Genomic DNA, 15,160 nt, shown 5'->3' with positions numbered 1-15,160 from the left:
CCAGCAGACAAGGGAAGACCACATGGTAGACAGTATACCAGACACAAAGGTTCGGTAGCTCTGCAAAGGACAGATTCTCAACTACCGAGTCCAGATGTGGCCACGTGACTTGTTTCAGCCAATGAAATAGGAGGGTGAGCCATCAGTCTCTCCCAGGTAGAAGACTCAAGGGTCAATAACCTGCTTTTTCTCTGCTCCCACCGCAGCGGCTGCCTTATCAGTCAGAGTCCCTCCCGGGATGAAGGCCATAAAGAACAGTGTCCTTGGCCCATCACTATGGGTGTGATATGTGGGCTAGAAATGAACGTCTGTGAGTCTTTACCCTGCGGGGTCCCAGGTTGTCTGTTTCGGGTTATTCCTGGTCCCTGGAGCAGATCATGCACATGGTGCTTGAATCTGATGTGAAACCACGTCATGGTTTTCTGGAACCTCTCCAAGTACATGTAATGAGCACTCAGGGAATGATGACACATTCAACAGAGGACGCAGCCATTGCTGTAAAACGAGGGCAAGCATGGTACCCTGAGAGGCCAGAGCAGGGAAAACTCTGCTTCAGCCAGGGAATGAGGGCATCTTGAACCCCAGCTGACCCATCCAAAATACACGGTTAGCGATAACTACGGGTGCTCCTTGATTTACCATGGGGACATCCCCTAAAGCCATCACAAGTGCAAAATATCACAAGTTAAAAATGCATTTAATACACCTGATCAATGAAACATCCCAGGACAGCAACACAGGGCACCATAGGCTGCGGGTGTCCCCCTCCCCATGTGTGGCTGCAGCTGGCTGCCACAGCCAAAGGTCTTGACAACTGTCACAGTGCCTATCATTAGTCTGGAAAAAGATCAAAATTCAACATTTGAAGTTTAGTTCCTACTAAAGTGTGGCTTTCACACCATCCAAAGTTAAAAAAAAAAAAAAATCTCCAAGTGCAGTGGCTCATGCCTAGAATCCCAGTGACTCAGGCAGCTGAGGCAGGAGGATCACAAGTTCAATTCCAGCCTCAACAATTCAGCAAGGCCCTGAACAACTTAGTAAGACCCTGTCTCCAAATAAAAAAAATTTAAGGGCTGGGGATATAGTTCAGGATTTGATCCCTAGTACCAAATAAATGATTTTTAGAAGATTAAAAAAATTTTTTAAAGTTGAAAAATCATAAGCCAAGTTGGGGACCACTTGGGCTGTTATGATCATTGTTACTATTCTAGTCCAAGTGGTGTTTGGGGAATGGCTTACCGGCAAGTAGAACAGGAGGGTGTCATAGTGGCTGGGGCCTTTCTTTATGTGGCAGGTGACATGGACTTTAGAAGCTGTGGCCTTACATTCTTAGAACCTTGTCATCAACAAAGAAAAAAAAAAAAAAAAAACCTTCCTGATTCTAGTTTTGAAAAATCCCAGGGAAGCCTTCCTATTGGCCCAGTTGTGATCACATGTCTTCCCTTGAACCAATAACTGTGGTCTCTGGGTAAGATCTAGCTGAATGGTCCCACCGAAACATGGCCCTCTCCTGCCCAGAGAGAGCAGCATCTGTTATGGGTAGAATAGAAGTCAGAGGACTCATCAGTAAGGCAGCCTCAGCATTTTTATCAGTTTTATGCCATTATTTATTGAGGACTTCTGTATGAAAGACATGGGGCCTGGTACTGACCAAGGAAGGGATTTGGAAGACCTACAGGCAGGGAGTTGAGAAGACAGAAACAAGACAAGGGTACAACTTAGGTCGATTGTAGCCCCACTGCGTAGTCACTGCCTTTAACCTGTCCTACAACATGACCCTTCTCCAAAAAAAACTCAGTGTCTGGCTGTCACTTCCCCCTAAACCTCAGAGGAGTTCACGTCCATGGGGCTCAGTCCTGGGCCCGAGAGCCAAGTTGGAAGAGAATGAATGGAGCTCTGTGAGTCTCTCGGGGCACCCTCTGCTCTTCTCTGCCCTGTGGGTGTTCTTGTGGTTTCTGTCTCCTCCTCTGTGTTTATAGTGTTGGGCAGCTGCCACCTCCCGCCTCTCCCCTGAGCGCCTCAGGGCGACAGGGAGGAAACCGCGGGGCTCCGGGAGACGCAGCTGCCCACAGGGCTTTCAGGCCGCAGCTACAGTGAACAGGGCCTCACCCACCCGGGTCCTCCAGGAACCCGGGACAGCTGGCAATATGCTGGGCCACCAGCCCCACGACATCAGCACATCAGAGCTGACGCCTCCGTCCTAGTCTGGCCTCAGTGGCTCACCCATGAGGGGCCAGCAGCACTGTGGTTCTTCCTCATTTTTCGAGCTGCCATGATACAGCTGGGCATTAACCTGTCCACCAGGTGTGCTGATGAAGAGGGAGGGGAGGGGGGGGACAGAGGACAACCTTGTCTGTCACTTTTATAGGATAAAAAAAAAAAAAAAAAAAACTTTGTAAGAAACTCACAACAACCAACTTCTATCTCATGGGCCAGATCTGGAGAAACTGGGAGAACAGGTATCTTCCTTCTCCAATCTACATAGGAGGAGGCAATAAATGTTTAAGTGTTGGAAGCAGCTGTAGGTCAACCAGTTCACCGTGTGTCTGCTCCAGGAAGTCACCTTTCTAAGCCCCGTGGATTCGTTTGCTTGGGCTTCCATAACAAATCTCACCCCTCACCATCAGCAGGAGATTGGTTCCAGGAAACCCCCAGACCCCTCACCAACACCTGTGGATGCTCAAGCCCATTATATAAAGGGATGGAGTATTTGCATATGATTCATAATCCTCCCCTATACTTTACATCATCCCCAGATTACTTATAATTCCTAACACACCGTAAATGCTGTGTAAAATCATTGTTATATTATTTAGAGGAAAATGACAAGAAAAATAAATTTTATACATATTCAACACAGAGGCAGTATGTTTCCAAACATTTTCAATCGATGATTAGTTGAATCCACGTATGAAAAACCCATGAACACAATGGCCAACTGTGCTACAGATGAGTGGCTTAAAACAACAGAATTTTGCAGGGTCAGGGGGTGCTGGGGATTGAACCCAGGACTTTGCATGCGCTAGGCAAACACTCCATCATGAGCCACATCCCAGAAGAGAAAGGTGTTGCTTCTCCATTTTGGAGGCTAGAAGTTGGAGCTTGGTCTCAGCAGGGTGGCTTGCTTCTGAAGGCTGAGAGTGGGCACGCGGTCCACCCATGTCTCTTCCCGAGCTTCTGCTGGTCTGCTGGCCATCTCTGGTGTTCCTGGGCTGCTGGGAGCATCGCCCTCATCTCTGCGTTCCTCTGCACACGGGCTCTCCCTGTGTGCATGTCTGTCTCCAAGATTCTCCTTTTTATAAGAACAGCAGACAGCAGTCTTATTGGATTAGAGAGGACCCCGATGACCTCATTTTAACTTAGTAAGTTCACATTCTGAGATGCCGGGTGCCGGGACTGCAGCGTAAGGATTTCAGGGGACAAAATGTAACCGTAAGCCCCAGTTTCCTCCATGATGATGGGAGCCAAACCAGAGTCGCACTAGCCTGCCAAGGTGAGTCAGCTGGATGCTTCATGGGCTGGAGGTTTGGGTCCCAGGGGGCTGGTGTTGAGGTGTGGAGCCTATAAAGAATGGGACCTAGAAGAAGGTATGTAGGTCTCCATGGCTCCACTCTCATGACCGAGTAATGCTGTCTCCCAGGACTGGGTGGGCCTCACAGGGCTCCGTAATTTCCATGTAAGCTGATCATTATGGAAGAGCAGGTCTCCCCTCAAGTCTCTGGTTTCTCCTTATTTGTACCTTTATTGCATCTCCTTATTTGTACCCTTCTACATGATTCCTTTTGGTTTCTCTGCCATGTTGTGACCCAATGAGGCAGCCCTCACCAGGATGTTTGCACCATGCTGTTTGGAACTTCAGCCACCAGAATCAGGAGACAAAACTTTTCACTTTCTAAGTCATCTATCCTCGGGTATTTTGTTATAGCAACGTAAAGTGGACTGAGGCATAGGGGAATCCACAGAAGCTCATACCAGAGTGAGGACTTATGTGCAGTCCCCATGAGTGGTGACTCCCATAGCACTACACCGCTACACTTGAAGCCTGGGTCAGGGCCTATAAAAGGAAGGTAAGGCCAAATTGGAGAGGGACCCATTAAACCCAGTCCATTGGGGTTGCCAGTGTTTCTGAGATAATGGTTTCAGCTTTCTGGTACAGGGTTATGGGACAGATGGGACCCAAGAACCCATGAGCTGGTCATCATGTTGCAAAATCACCCCTTCCTGCTGTCGGATGGGACACCTGGTCACCTGAGTAAAAGGGACTTTTGTCTGTACTGTAGTCACACCCTCAGCAGCACTGGGCATCCACTTTGGGGGAAGCAACCCTGGTCATTCCCAAAGAAAGGTGGAGGAGGGGTCCCACCCTGGGGTCCCACCCTCCCTGGGCCCTCTCTTCTGTGCAGTAACATAGTCCCCTTCTCTTGGGGCTCACATGCACACAAGGGCAGCCCACGGTGCCATCCCAGGTCCTGAGGGGCTGTTCCATCTCTGCACTTGAGTCTTTGGGGTAAATTGCACGGCTCTCGGCAATGGTGGGGGAGGGGCCTTATTGTTCTGTCAGGACATCTCCCTTTGTCAAAAAAACAATAACTTGTTGTAAGTGGTACTTTTTTAGGTTTACCAAGCAGACAGACTAATTGTATCTTTTAATCTGGGTCAAACTGCTCTTGCTTATTACAAATTGGCTCCAAATCCTAAGAAGGGGAGGGGGTTGAAGGAACATTTGCAAATAATTTAGAGGCAGAATTACCTTCAGACAAACATGTCGTGTTAGGGGGAGACGCTCACTGGGTGCTCAGCCCAGCTATGTTCTGGTTGACCAAGAAGAAAGTGAGGGACAGAGGATGCGCCTCATGGCAGATTCTGCCTGTTGTGTGGTCTTGAACCCAGGAACTGTCTCACACAGCAGGGCCCCGACCAGGGGTAGAGGGCTGGACAATGGCTCCCAAAGGGTCAATACTTTACAGTATTGTAATACCTGTAAATTCTGTAATACCTGTAAATTCTACGTTGCCTTATTTGGAAAAAGGATCTTTGCAGATTTGATTGAAGAGCGCATCCTGGGTTACTTGGGTGTGAACCCTAAATGCAGTCACAGTATTCTCATAAGAGAAAGCTCTGGAGAGACTTGGTACAGAGCAGAGAGGTGGGTGGGTGGTTGCAGCCAGAAGACCAGGCATGTCTGCAGCCCCCTGGAACTGGAAGCGATAAGGATCAGCTCTCCTTAGGCCCTCTGGAAGGACCACGGCCCTGCTGATACTTTGATTTGGGCTCACTAAACCCAAAAGTGGGCTTCTGGTCTCCAGAACTATCAGAGAATAAACTTCTGTTGTTTTAAACAACCAAATACATGGAAATTTATTTGTTATAGCAGCCTCAGGACACTGATACATCAGGGGACTCCTGTCAATGGTTCACTGTACCCAAAAAGGACCTTCCAAATCTGAAGAGGAAATTGTCATAGAAAGAATGGTCTCTGGAGCAGCATTGCCCTGGACACTCTAGCTCCTGTGTCACTGATACCTAGTTGTGTGACCTTGGACAAATGGCCTAACCACTCTGAACCTCAGTTTTTTCATTAGAAAGGTAGGCATAACAACACCTCCTCACAACACTGTTTGGGGATTAATTTATAGAGCATATGTAAACCAGAGCTTGGGGAGTGTGCCAGATCATCCACCATCAACAACTAGGGGATTGGCACCAGGGATTGAACCCAGGGGCACTTAACCACTGACCCACATCCCCAGCCCTTTTTATTTTTTATTTTGAGGCAGGGTCTTTCTAAGTTGCTTAGGGCTTTGCTGGGTTGCTGAGGCTGGCTTTGAACTTGCAATCCTCCTGCCTCATCCTCCTGAGCTACTGGAATTATAGGTGTATACCACCGGTGCCCGGCTAATTTTTTAATATTATACTTTGGTTGACTTTCCAAGAACTACTTACTCTCAGACTGTTCTAGAAGTTTCCCCTGCAAACCCCAAGTCTGCTAGGCAGGGCTACTTGTGAATTTCATGGGCTCAGATCATTGAGGGTTAATTTCTCCTAAGCTGCAAACAGTTTGCAGAAAGGGTTGACGGCAATGTAAAGCAACCGAGAGCCCAAGCCAGCGAGGTGACACTTATAATAATGGGGGCAAGAGGGATATTTATTTCACCCAATTCACTAAAAAGAAAGAAAATCATTTTCACAAAGGCAATAGGAGAATTAGCCACATCCAAGCTGAAGATTCTCCTGGGGCTCAGCAGGCTGGCTCTTACCCTATCCCTGGTGTGCTCTCAGGGGGACCTCTGCATCACCCACCTCCTAGGGACCTCCGCTACCAAAACCCAGAGTTCTACCCTTAGAGATCCATCTCTCTGGAGAGCTCAAGCCTGTATCCGTTGAGAGCCAAACATCACAACGAGGCACTTCCAGACATTAACACCTGAGTGTGGTTTGCAATTTTTCAATCTAGCAGTGGCTTCCTGACGCTGCAGGAGAGACCACAGCGTCATTCCCACAGGCTCCAAGGCCTGAATGATCTCACTTCTTCCTCTGGCTCCTGTATTTTTTTTTCCCTAGTTGTTCCAATGTTCTATGGCCGCTCCTGCCTTGGGTCTTGGTACAAGCGTCTCTATCTGATTGACAGCTCTTTCTCCCGCTAACACTTGAGTTCCTGGGAGACGTTTGATCACTTCTCTCTCTTCTGGACCAATTCTGTGCCTGGCACATATCTTATTCTACTTAGAAGATATTTAATGAATGAATGAATGAGTGACAAACCAGTAGGCGTTTGCTCATCCAATTTAGAGAAGAGTAGAAAATAGGCCTCAGGGTTACAAAAGAGAGAATGCTAACAGACTGGGCAGTAAGGATCAGATATGGCCACATGTAAGAGAAAAGGACAATGGCGTGAGTTAGAGAGAAAACTTTGATGTGGACTTTCCAGGACTGGCCCAGTGCCCAGGGTTCCCAGAAACCAAGCTTCTGTATTTGTGTCTCACCAATCTTAAGATCAGCTTCCATCCCCCAAGTTGCTTCAAGGTCCAAAAAGATGGCTCAGGCTCCAGCTATTACATCCACATTCTAGGCTAGAAGAGGAAGCAAAGGGTTAAGTAGCACATTACCCAGATGAATAAGCCACTTTTAAGGAGTCATCCCAGAGGATACATCCAACAACCTAGGTTGGCATCTCATTGGTCATGCCTGCTGGGAAATACGCTTTAGTGAGGTCCATTATTAGCCAAATAAGATCCTGGTAAAGAAGAAGGGGAGACTGAATACGGAGAGGAAACCTGTCTCAGGCCCGAGGGCTAAGTCCTTGGGAGAGGAACCCAGGGTCAGTACTTCATGTATTCACCCCACTCCTCAGGGAGAAGGTACTGAACCCAGATCACCTCCAGGGGAGGGTACTGGACTGGGAAGGGGGAGAGTGGACGTGGAGACGGTGGGTTAGGGTTAGGGTTAGGGTCAGGGTCAGGGTCAGGGTCAGGGTCAGGTTAGGGTTAGGCCTGGGATGATAAGAGGCGGAGAGCAGGGCAGGGGTCAGCAGCCCAGATGATGGGACAGCTAAAGGCTACAGGTGCTAGAAGAGACCCTTTTCCCTAGAGCTGGCTGGGCTCTGAGACCCAACCAGGCTTTTGAAGGATGCGGCCCATTGTGCCGGGTCAGGACGGGAGCTGCAGGAACCACATCTCAGGGGGAGAGAAGAGCTGGGGTGGAGACTCGGAAATAGCGTTCAGAGATGAACCACGGCAGGTTCAAGAGCTGAGTACTATGGTCTGAGTATGGTTTGTCCCCCAAGGTTCCCCCCCCAAAAAAATAATAATAATAATTAATTTGATATATCTTTAATCTTCATGGTACATTGATTGATTTTTTCCCAAGGGTCTATGTGTTGGAGGCTTGGTCCCCAGGGTGGTAGCACTAAAGATGGTGAGTCCTTTAAGAGTTGGGCTAACGGGAGGTTTTGAGGCCATGAGGGCATGCCCTGGGAAGAGGTTAAGGTCATTCTCATGAGACCTTGAGTTAGTTCTCAAGAAAGCAAATTGCTCTAAAGAGAGCCCCTTCTCATGTTCTAGTTTCTTGACTTGCCATGTGATCTCTTTCTCGAATTTTCTTGCCACAATGCCTCTGCCACAAGTGGGCATAGAGAGGGTGATAGGGGAGGATGTGGGGGAGGGTGTAGAGGAGGGCTTCACCAGGGTTGGTACAATGCTATTTAAGATCTTGAGCCTCTAAAACTATCAATTAAATAAACCTCTTTTCTTTAGAAAGCACCCAGCCTCAGATCACTTGATACAGTAAAGGAAAACAGACTAATATACTGGGTGATGGAAATTAACCCAGAAAATCAGTGCCTGGCGTCTCATGAACTGTCGCTGTCCATTCTCTCCGTTTCCCCCTGCTTTCTTACAGCCCAAGTATAAGCCTTTTAACCACAACCCTAGTAAGTCTATCATTTCCTTTGGTTCTTCCCTTCCTCCTGCATGGAGACTCTTCCCGTCCACTCTTCATGTGGTGACTCTTGCCATCCTTTCAGTCTCAGATCAAACATCACTCCCTCCCCATACAGGTTCTGGGAAGCATCTCCTCCAAAGCATGTCCACCCTGATTCTCACTCAACACACCTTACTCTGTACTTCACGATGTGTTTGCTTGTGAGATTACCTGAAGTCTGTCTCCCCTGTGATATCACAAGCTCTGAGAAGCTAGAACCACTTCTGTTTTGCCCGTGATTTGGTGAAGTCAGGCAGAATGGGCATCCAATGAAAAATCCCTGGATCGATTGGGGTGTGCACGTGTGTGTTTGTGTGTGTGTGTGTACCCACGCGTGTGTATTATGGCTAAACGCTAATGGGGCTTAATGTACAATGAAGATTAAAAATATATCGAATTAATTAATTGCCCTCTTGTATATTTAATTCTGAAAGTTAATGGGTTGTTTGCCGAGAGCCGCTTTCTTGGGGAAGCTGTGGCTTCCCAGCTAGAAACAAAGGGCACGGACTTCAGGCACATTCACGAAACGCAAGCACCAGTCGGCACAGGGCTGGGCCCAGGCGCGGCTTCTTTCTCACACAGCTACTCTGGAGCATCACCCAGGATGGACTTGGGGAAACACAAGCCTTGAATTTGAGACACCGCCTGTGACTTGTCACCAGGAGGCAAACCCTGGCTCCCTAGGCACCCTCTCTCTGGGAATTCCTGGTTACTCTGTCACTTAGGTGGCCCAGGTCAAAGAGGCCAGGAGACGGAGCTCTCCTGTGGTAACCAAAGGAACCTATTCACATATCAACAACCTGTTAATTACAAAGCATCATCCACTCTGCAGTCCACAGGGGACTTCAAAGGAGATCCACTGGAGGTCACTTAATGCTGCAGCTTTGGGTGTGCCTTCCCATTAGATGGGAGTGAAAGAAAGTGGGGGAAGGGGTTGAAGAAGAGGAGGAAAGAAAGAGGGACTTGCAGCTGCTCCGTGCTCAGGTGCCAGTCACTGAGCTTCCTTTCTTAATTCTCCAGCCTCCTCTTAAGGAGGTATTGTCATTTCCGTTTTGCAGTTGAGCAGAACTGAGGTCCAGAGAGGTAAAGCCACCTATTCCAAATTGCAACATCATCCAGGCCAGGGATCAACTCCACATGACTGGGGAGCTCAGCTTCCCCATCACAACCAGACCCACCCTTTCCAAATCCTGGAAGTCACTCCACACAGAGGGACCTTCCACCAACCAACACAAGTGCAAAGGGCTTAAAGCTTCTGTGTGAGTGTGTGTGTGTGTGTGTGTGTGCGTGTGCACGTGTAACTTTAAATCACTTTGAAATGCTCTGTAAACCACCATGAGACACCTCCTTTCCAATGCGATCAGTGGGAAAATATTTTAGAAGCTGAGCAAACCAGTGCTGGAGAGATGCTGGAGCAGTGGACACTTTCTCGGATTGAAGCACAGATTGGCCAAGCCATTCAGGAGCACACGTGGTTGACACAGAGAAAAACCGAAGCCACAAGGCCCCCATGACCTGGCGTTCCCTGATCCACATATTTGCAGGAGAAAAATTTTTGCACTTTTGCAGAAGGAGACGTGGACAAGAAACTCAAGCCACAGCGCGTCCAATGGAAAGTACCGGAAACCAACTAAGTGCCTAGCCATGAACAGGACGGTGGATCAGGAACGTGTGGCCATCATTCTACGAACGACTGGATGGCAATTAGATTGAACTTGAACTCCAGAGCTCCCGGCAAGAGGTGAAGAGCTATCAAAGCTGCATTGGGAGAATTTTTTAAAAAGTAATTGCCAGTAACTACCAACAAGGATCGACATTTTTTTTTTCAACTTTAAGGAATAATGGACATACATAAATGCTTTAAGGGGCTGGGGATGTGGCTCAAGCGGTAGCGCGCTCGCCTGGCATGCGTGCGGCCCGGGTTCGATCCTCAGCACCACATACCAACAAAGATGTTGTGTCTGCCGAGAACTAAAAAATAAAAAAAAAATATTAAAAACATAAATGCTTTAAAATTTTAAAATATATATGTAAAAATTTCCAACAGCTGTTGATGCGTTTTTACAAAATTTTCTACAGCTTTTTTTGGAGCTGAAGTATTTCAATATACGTGATTTTTTTTTTTTTTAACCAAACAACACTTGATTTCACTACTTCACAGTCAGTGTGGTCCATGATTCCCAGGGGCAAGTCATCTTCAAGGAGACACAATGGTTTGTGCACAATGAAAAGGTATTTCTGAGTAGCTCTCTTCAAACATCTGTGCTGCTTTTCTCAATCTGTGTGATTTTAAGAGAGGGGGGAGGAGGAGTCTGATTTTCTGTAAAACGTGTCACTGGGGTGTAGTGGAGGTGACAGGTGGCCACACAGTATATTTGCCTTGACACATCTTCCAGGTTCCCATCACTGGGTCCCAGGTGCCCTGCCCTGGGTGGGTGGTCCGGGCGGCCACCCAGCCGTCCTCCGCTACGCCTGCCAGCTTCCCGTGTGACCATCTCCCAATGCAGAGCGAGTTCCAAGGAAGCCAGGCTCCCTCCAGGTGAAGGATGGGATCGCTCCATCTCTGTCACCCGCGGGGAGAAGGAAGTGCTGTGGAGAGACAGATGAGGTCATCTATTATGGAGCAGGCAAGGGATCGACCCAGGAGGCCCCCGCAGCCTGCCAGATGTTCTGTCAGCCATCAGAGCCCTGGGGAAGGGGGGCCTCCTTCCTTCTCCCTGGTCCCCGTGTCCGGTCTCTCTGCAGGAAGAATCAGACAAGAGCTTGCATCATGGACCAGCTCCCTCCTCGCTCTTCTGAGGGTGGTAGGGGTTTGGACGTCACCCTCCGTCCCAGGAAACGTTGCTCCTGGGCTCTGGAATGCCGAGAAGACAGGACAGCGATGGAGACAGCAGGCTGACTGTCCCCTAGAACTCCAACCGAAGCCACTACTGCAGTGATGGTCATTGTCACCACCATCCTAGGCTTGCTTACTCCAAGCTGGGGACTGCTAAGGGTTTCACTCACTTTTGTTCATTGACTCTTGGCAGCATCTTCAAAAAGGGAAAGTGCCAGGAATGTCCTCATGTTACAGCAGAGGGACACAAGAGCTCAGCCGGGTGTCCCCAACTGGACTCCCACACATGTGCCACCTCCTCTGCTTCTCCATTGACCTGTTGATAATCGCCCCTCCTCGGGCATCCACGCCTGAGGAGGGGAGGGAGATGCAGTCCCGTGGCGGCCAGCGCTCCAGGCAGGGCCAGCAAGGGGCATCCAGCCTGGCTGCCTCTGACCAGCAAGGCCCGAGGCCTAGGCCTGCGGCACACAACCTCTAGAGCAGGGACTTAGGGGAGTTCCACAGTTCTCCACGGGGCCCCAGAGGCTCCCCATGACTGTGACTCTTTGGAAGGCCGTGGCTGTTAGGAGCAACCAGAAACCAGCAAGGCCTCGCTGACTCTGCTCTCACAGTGAGAGTCCTGCCCTGGTGGTCCCGGGGACCCTTCCCCTCAATGCTCCTGCTCTCCTGCTGCTGGCCCTCGGGGAGCAGGCGGTGCAGAGTGGCCATCCCCTCCCACCACAGATGGGGGGTGTCTTCTGTCACCTCTGAGGTTCTGTTTCAGTGTGCCCAAGAGGAAGCCTACAGGGAGACATTGTGCCAAGCACCCGAGAGAACTCTGAGGGGCTTACAGACTGGACACACGTGGCCCTAGACTACGGGAGGTTCTGACGGTAGAAGTGGAAGCATCTGACTTACAGAAGACAGAGGGATGGACGGAGGAGATAGCGGTGTGCCTTACAGAGAACAGGATTGTGCTCTGGGAACACAACCCCGACCCTCCTCCTGCCCCCAGGGACCCTGGCTAGCCATCAGCTCCCACATGGAGAAATCGTCCTTCAGAGTCTCACACGTTAAGAATCCACCTCAGTTTTCACTCTGCTGTGGTCCATACCATCTCCCTCAAATCACCCCATCCTTGGCCAGGCCCATCTTCACTCCTTCTGGCCACTGGATGCCCAGGCAAACTGCACAGTCTAAGTCCACAGTGGGGCGTATTAGTCAGCTCTAGCTGCTACAACTACAAAGCCAAATGCTGGGTTCTTATACATGAGAAATCGATGGCCCACGATTCTGGAGGCCGGAAATCCAAGATGGAGGTGTGGGCAGGATGGGTTTCGTCTGAGGCCTCTCTCCTTGCTCAAAGACACCATCTCTGTCTCTTCACCTGGCCTTTCCTCTTATGTGTGCGTGAGTCCTAATTTCTTCTGCTAGGGACACCAGTCAGAGTGGATTAGGGCCCCTTCTGACATCTTTGACTTAAGGTCATTCCTTCTTTTCCGGCTGCTATTGCTTGGATCTGGAAGGGATCTCCAAGGCCTATATGTCAAAGGCTCCGTCCCCGGGAAGGCCTATTGGGGAACAGGAAGAGGTGAGGCTTATCACGAGGTCCTCACTGGGGATCTCATTTGGACATGTGTCCTGGAAGGGAACTGTGGGACCCAATCCCTTTTACACGCTGAGGCCACGAGGTGAGTCCTTCTGCTCTGCCATGTCCTTCTACCATAATGCACTCCCTTGCCAAAGGCTCGAAGCAATGAAGACAATCAATCATGGGCAGAAACCTCCCAAACTGTGAGCCCAAATAAGTCTTTTATCTTTTTATGTTGACTCTCTCGGTATTTGTTGTAGTGATGGAAAACTGACTCGTACCAGCCCTATCTTCAAATACAGCCCCACTCCGAGGTCTGGGGGATGGTGAGGGCCGAGATACCCTGTGGCTGCTCAGCTTCCCCTGGCCCCCCATGGGCTGTGGACAGGACTAACTAATCCGTAGTTCCCTCCAAGTGGATCAGAAAGCTCCCCTCTGCCACCCCTGAGAAAACCTGGGCTTGACCCACCCCGTCCTCCCTCCATGATAAGCTCAGGGACTTCCATGCAGACACAGTGGTATCTGCACCCAGTCGAGAATGTAGGGCCCCGCAGTCCTCGGAACAGCCCCCACCCCATCGTGGAAAGCCCCGTGTGTCAGCTGCTATCACAATCCAGTCTAAGTGCCCTGGGGTGGGGGTCAGCTGTCCATTCTGTACAAATCAAATGCCTGAGAAGATACAAGGAGGAAAGGGTTGTTGTGGCTCATAGTTTGAGGGTTCAGTCTGTGATCAAGGGCCTGTGGTTTGTAGGGTGCAGAACATCCTGGGGGAGTGCAGAACATCCTGGGGGAGTGCAGAACATCCTGGGGGAGTGTGTGGGAGCAAAAGTCTCAGCTGGTGTTCTGGATGCAAAAAAGAGGGAGGGACCAGGGTGCCACAATCCCCTTGGAAGGCACATCCCCAGTGGCACAAAGAGGCACTAAGACATCGCAGTAGGCCCCCCCTCTTATGTCTCCACCACCCCCAGTAGGGCCAAGCTGCAGACTAAGTTTGTAAAACAGGGGCCATTGGGGTCACTTAAGATCTAAAGCCCAACAGTGGGATTGTGCCTCCCGGGTCACTACTGCCCAGCACAGAGACTGGAGTGGAGCGAGGGCAGCCTGTGGGGCTGGGGGTGGTTTGCAAGGCAGAGAAAACGGTGATATTAGCAGCAGCTGAAAACCAGGGCTTTGCTTTCTAGGTGAAAGAAGAGCAGAGTTGCCTCTATCACGGCGGGCCCTCGTGTGACACTCCGTGGCTTTAAAAGGCGGGGATTGTGCTGAGTATACCAAGCAATCTCAAAAGGTGGGGGGCTGTGGGACTCCATTCACAGGCCATCCTTGAAATGACAACCCAACACTGTCACGTTTCTGTCAACTGCCTCCCTGCCCGGGCTCCTCAGTGCCTTACATATGACAGCGTCTCCATATGCCATGGCTGCATTCAGCATCTGACGCCAAAGAAGGTGCTCAGTCTCATCTTGTTGAAGAAGGAAAGGGCACGCAGGTGGTGACCCCAGACAAAGAAAGCAGAAGGGAGCTGGGGACTTGTAAGCACCCCCACTATAGATTTAGGAGGAAGCCCCAATAATCCACACGGTGAGTCCAAGAGAGAGATCAGCCAGTGGTCCCAGGCAGATTTCCTGCCTGGAATGGTGTGATTCCAAAGGGCCAGATATGTCCAGGTGTCAGGTAAGAACAGGGAAGTGTCTGCATCTGGCCAGAAACTGGGATTGAGAAATAAATGCATTTGCCTGACAGATTCCGTTCTTGGGGAAATGGTTACCCTGAGAGCCAACCTAGAGCCAGAGTGTGTCTACAGTGTTGACCCTACATGGATCAAATCAGTCCAGCTCTGGGAGTGGGATCCATGGAAGCTCTTTAGGGAATTTGGAAATGACAGAGCTGAGACCAGCCTGCCCAGCACATGCCGGAATAGGGGGTCCCCTTAGGTCAGCTGTTCCCTCTCACATCTCAAGAGCATGCTCCTTAGAGACCAGCAGTCCATAACCTGGTAGTGGACATTTTTAAGAATAGAGACTGAAAATATTTTAAGAATAGAGATTGAAAAACCACAGATCATCAACAGAATTCATCAATTATAGGGAGGGCAGGAAACCACAGGGGGAGGAGCCTGTGCCCACTGAACCACAGTCAGAGGCCTTCTGCCCAATAGGGAATCTCCAAGGCTGTTCATTGAGTTTTCTGTTCTTTTGTCCCAGAAGTCCAATATCAGACATGGACCTTTTAAGTCAGAAAAAGGGACCCAGATCTTAGTGAGAGGTGGGCATTGTCTC

This window comes from Urocitellus parryii, chromosome 15 (genome assembly GCF_045843805.1).
Source record: "Urocitellus parryii isolate mUroPar1 chromosome 15, mUroPar1.hap1, whole genome shotgun sequence".
NCBI classification, from domain to species: Eukaryota; Metazoa; Chordata; class Mammalia; order Rodentia; family Sciuridae; genus Urocitellus; species Urocitellus parryii.
Note: the sequence above shows the minus strand (reverse complement) of the source record.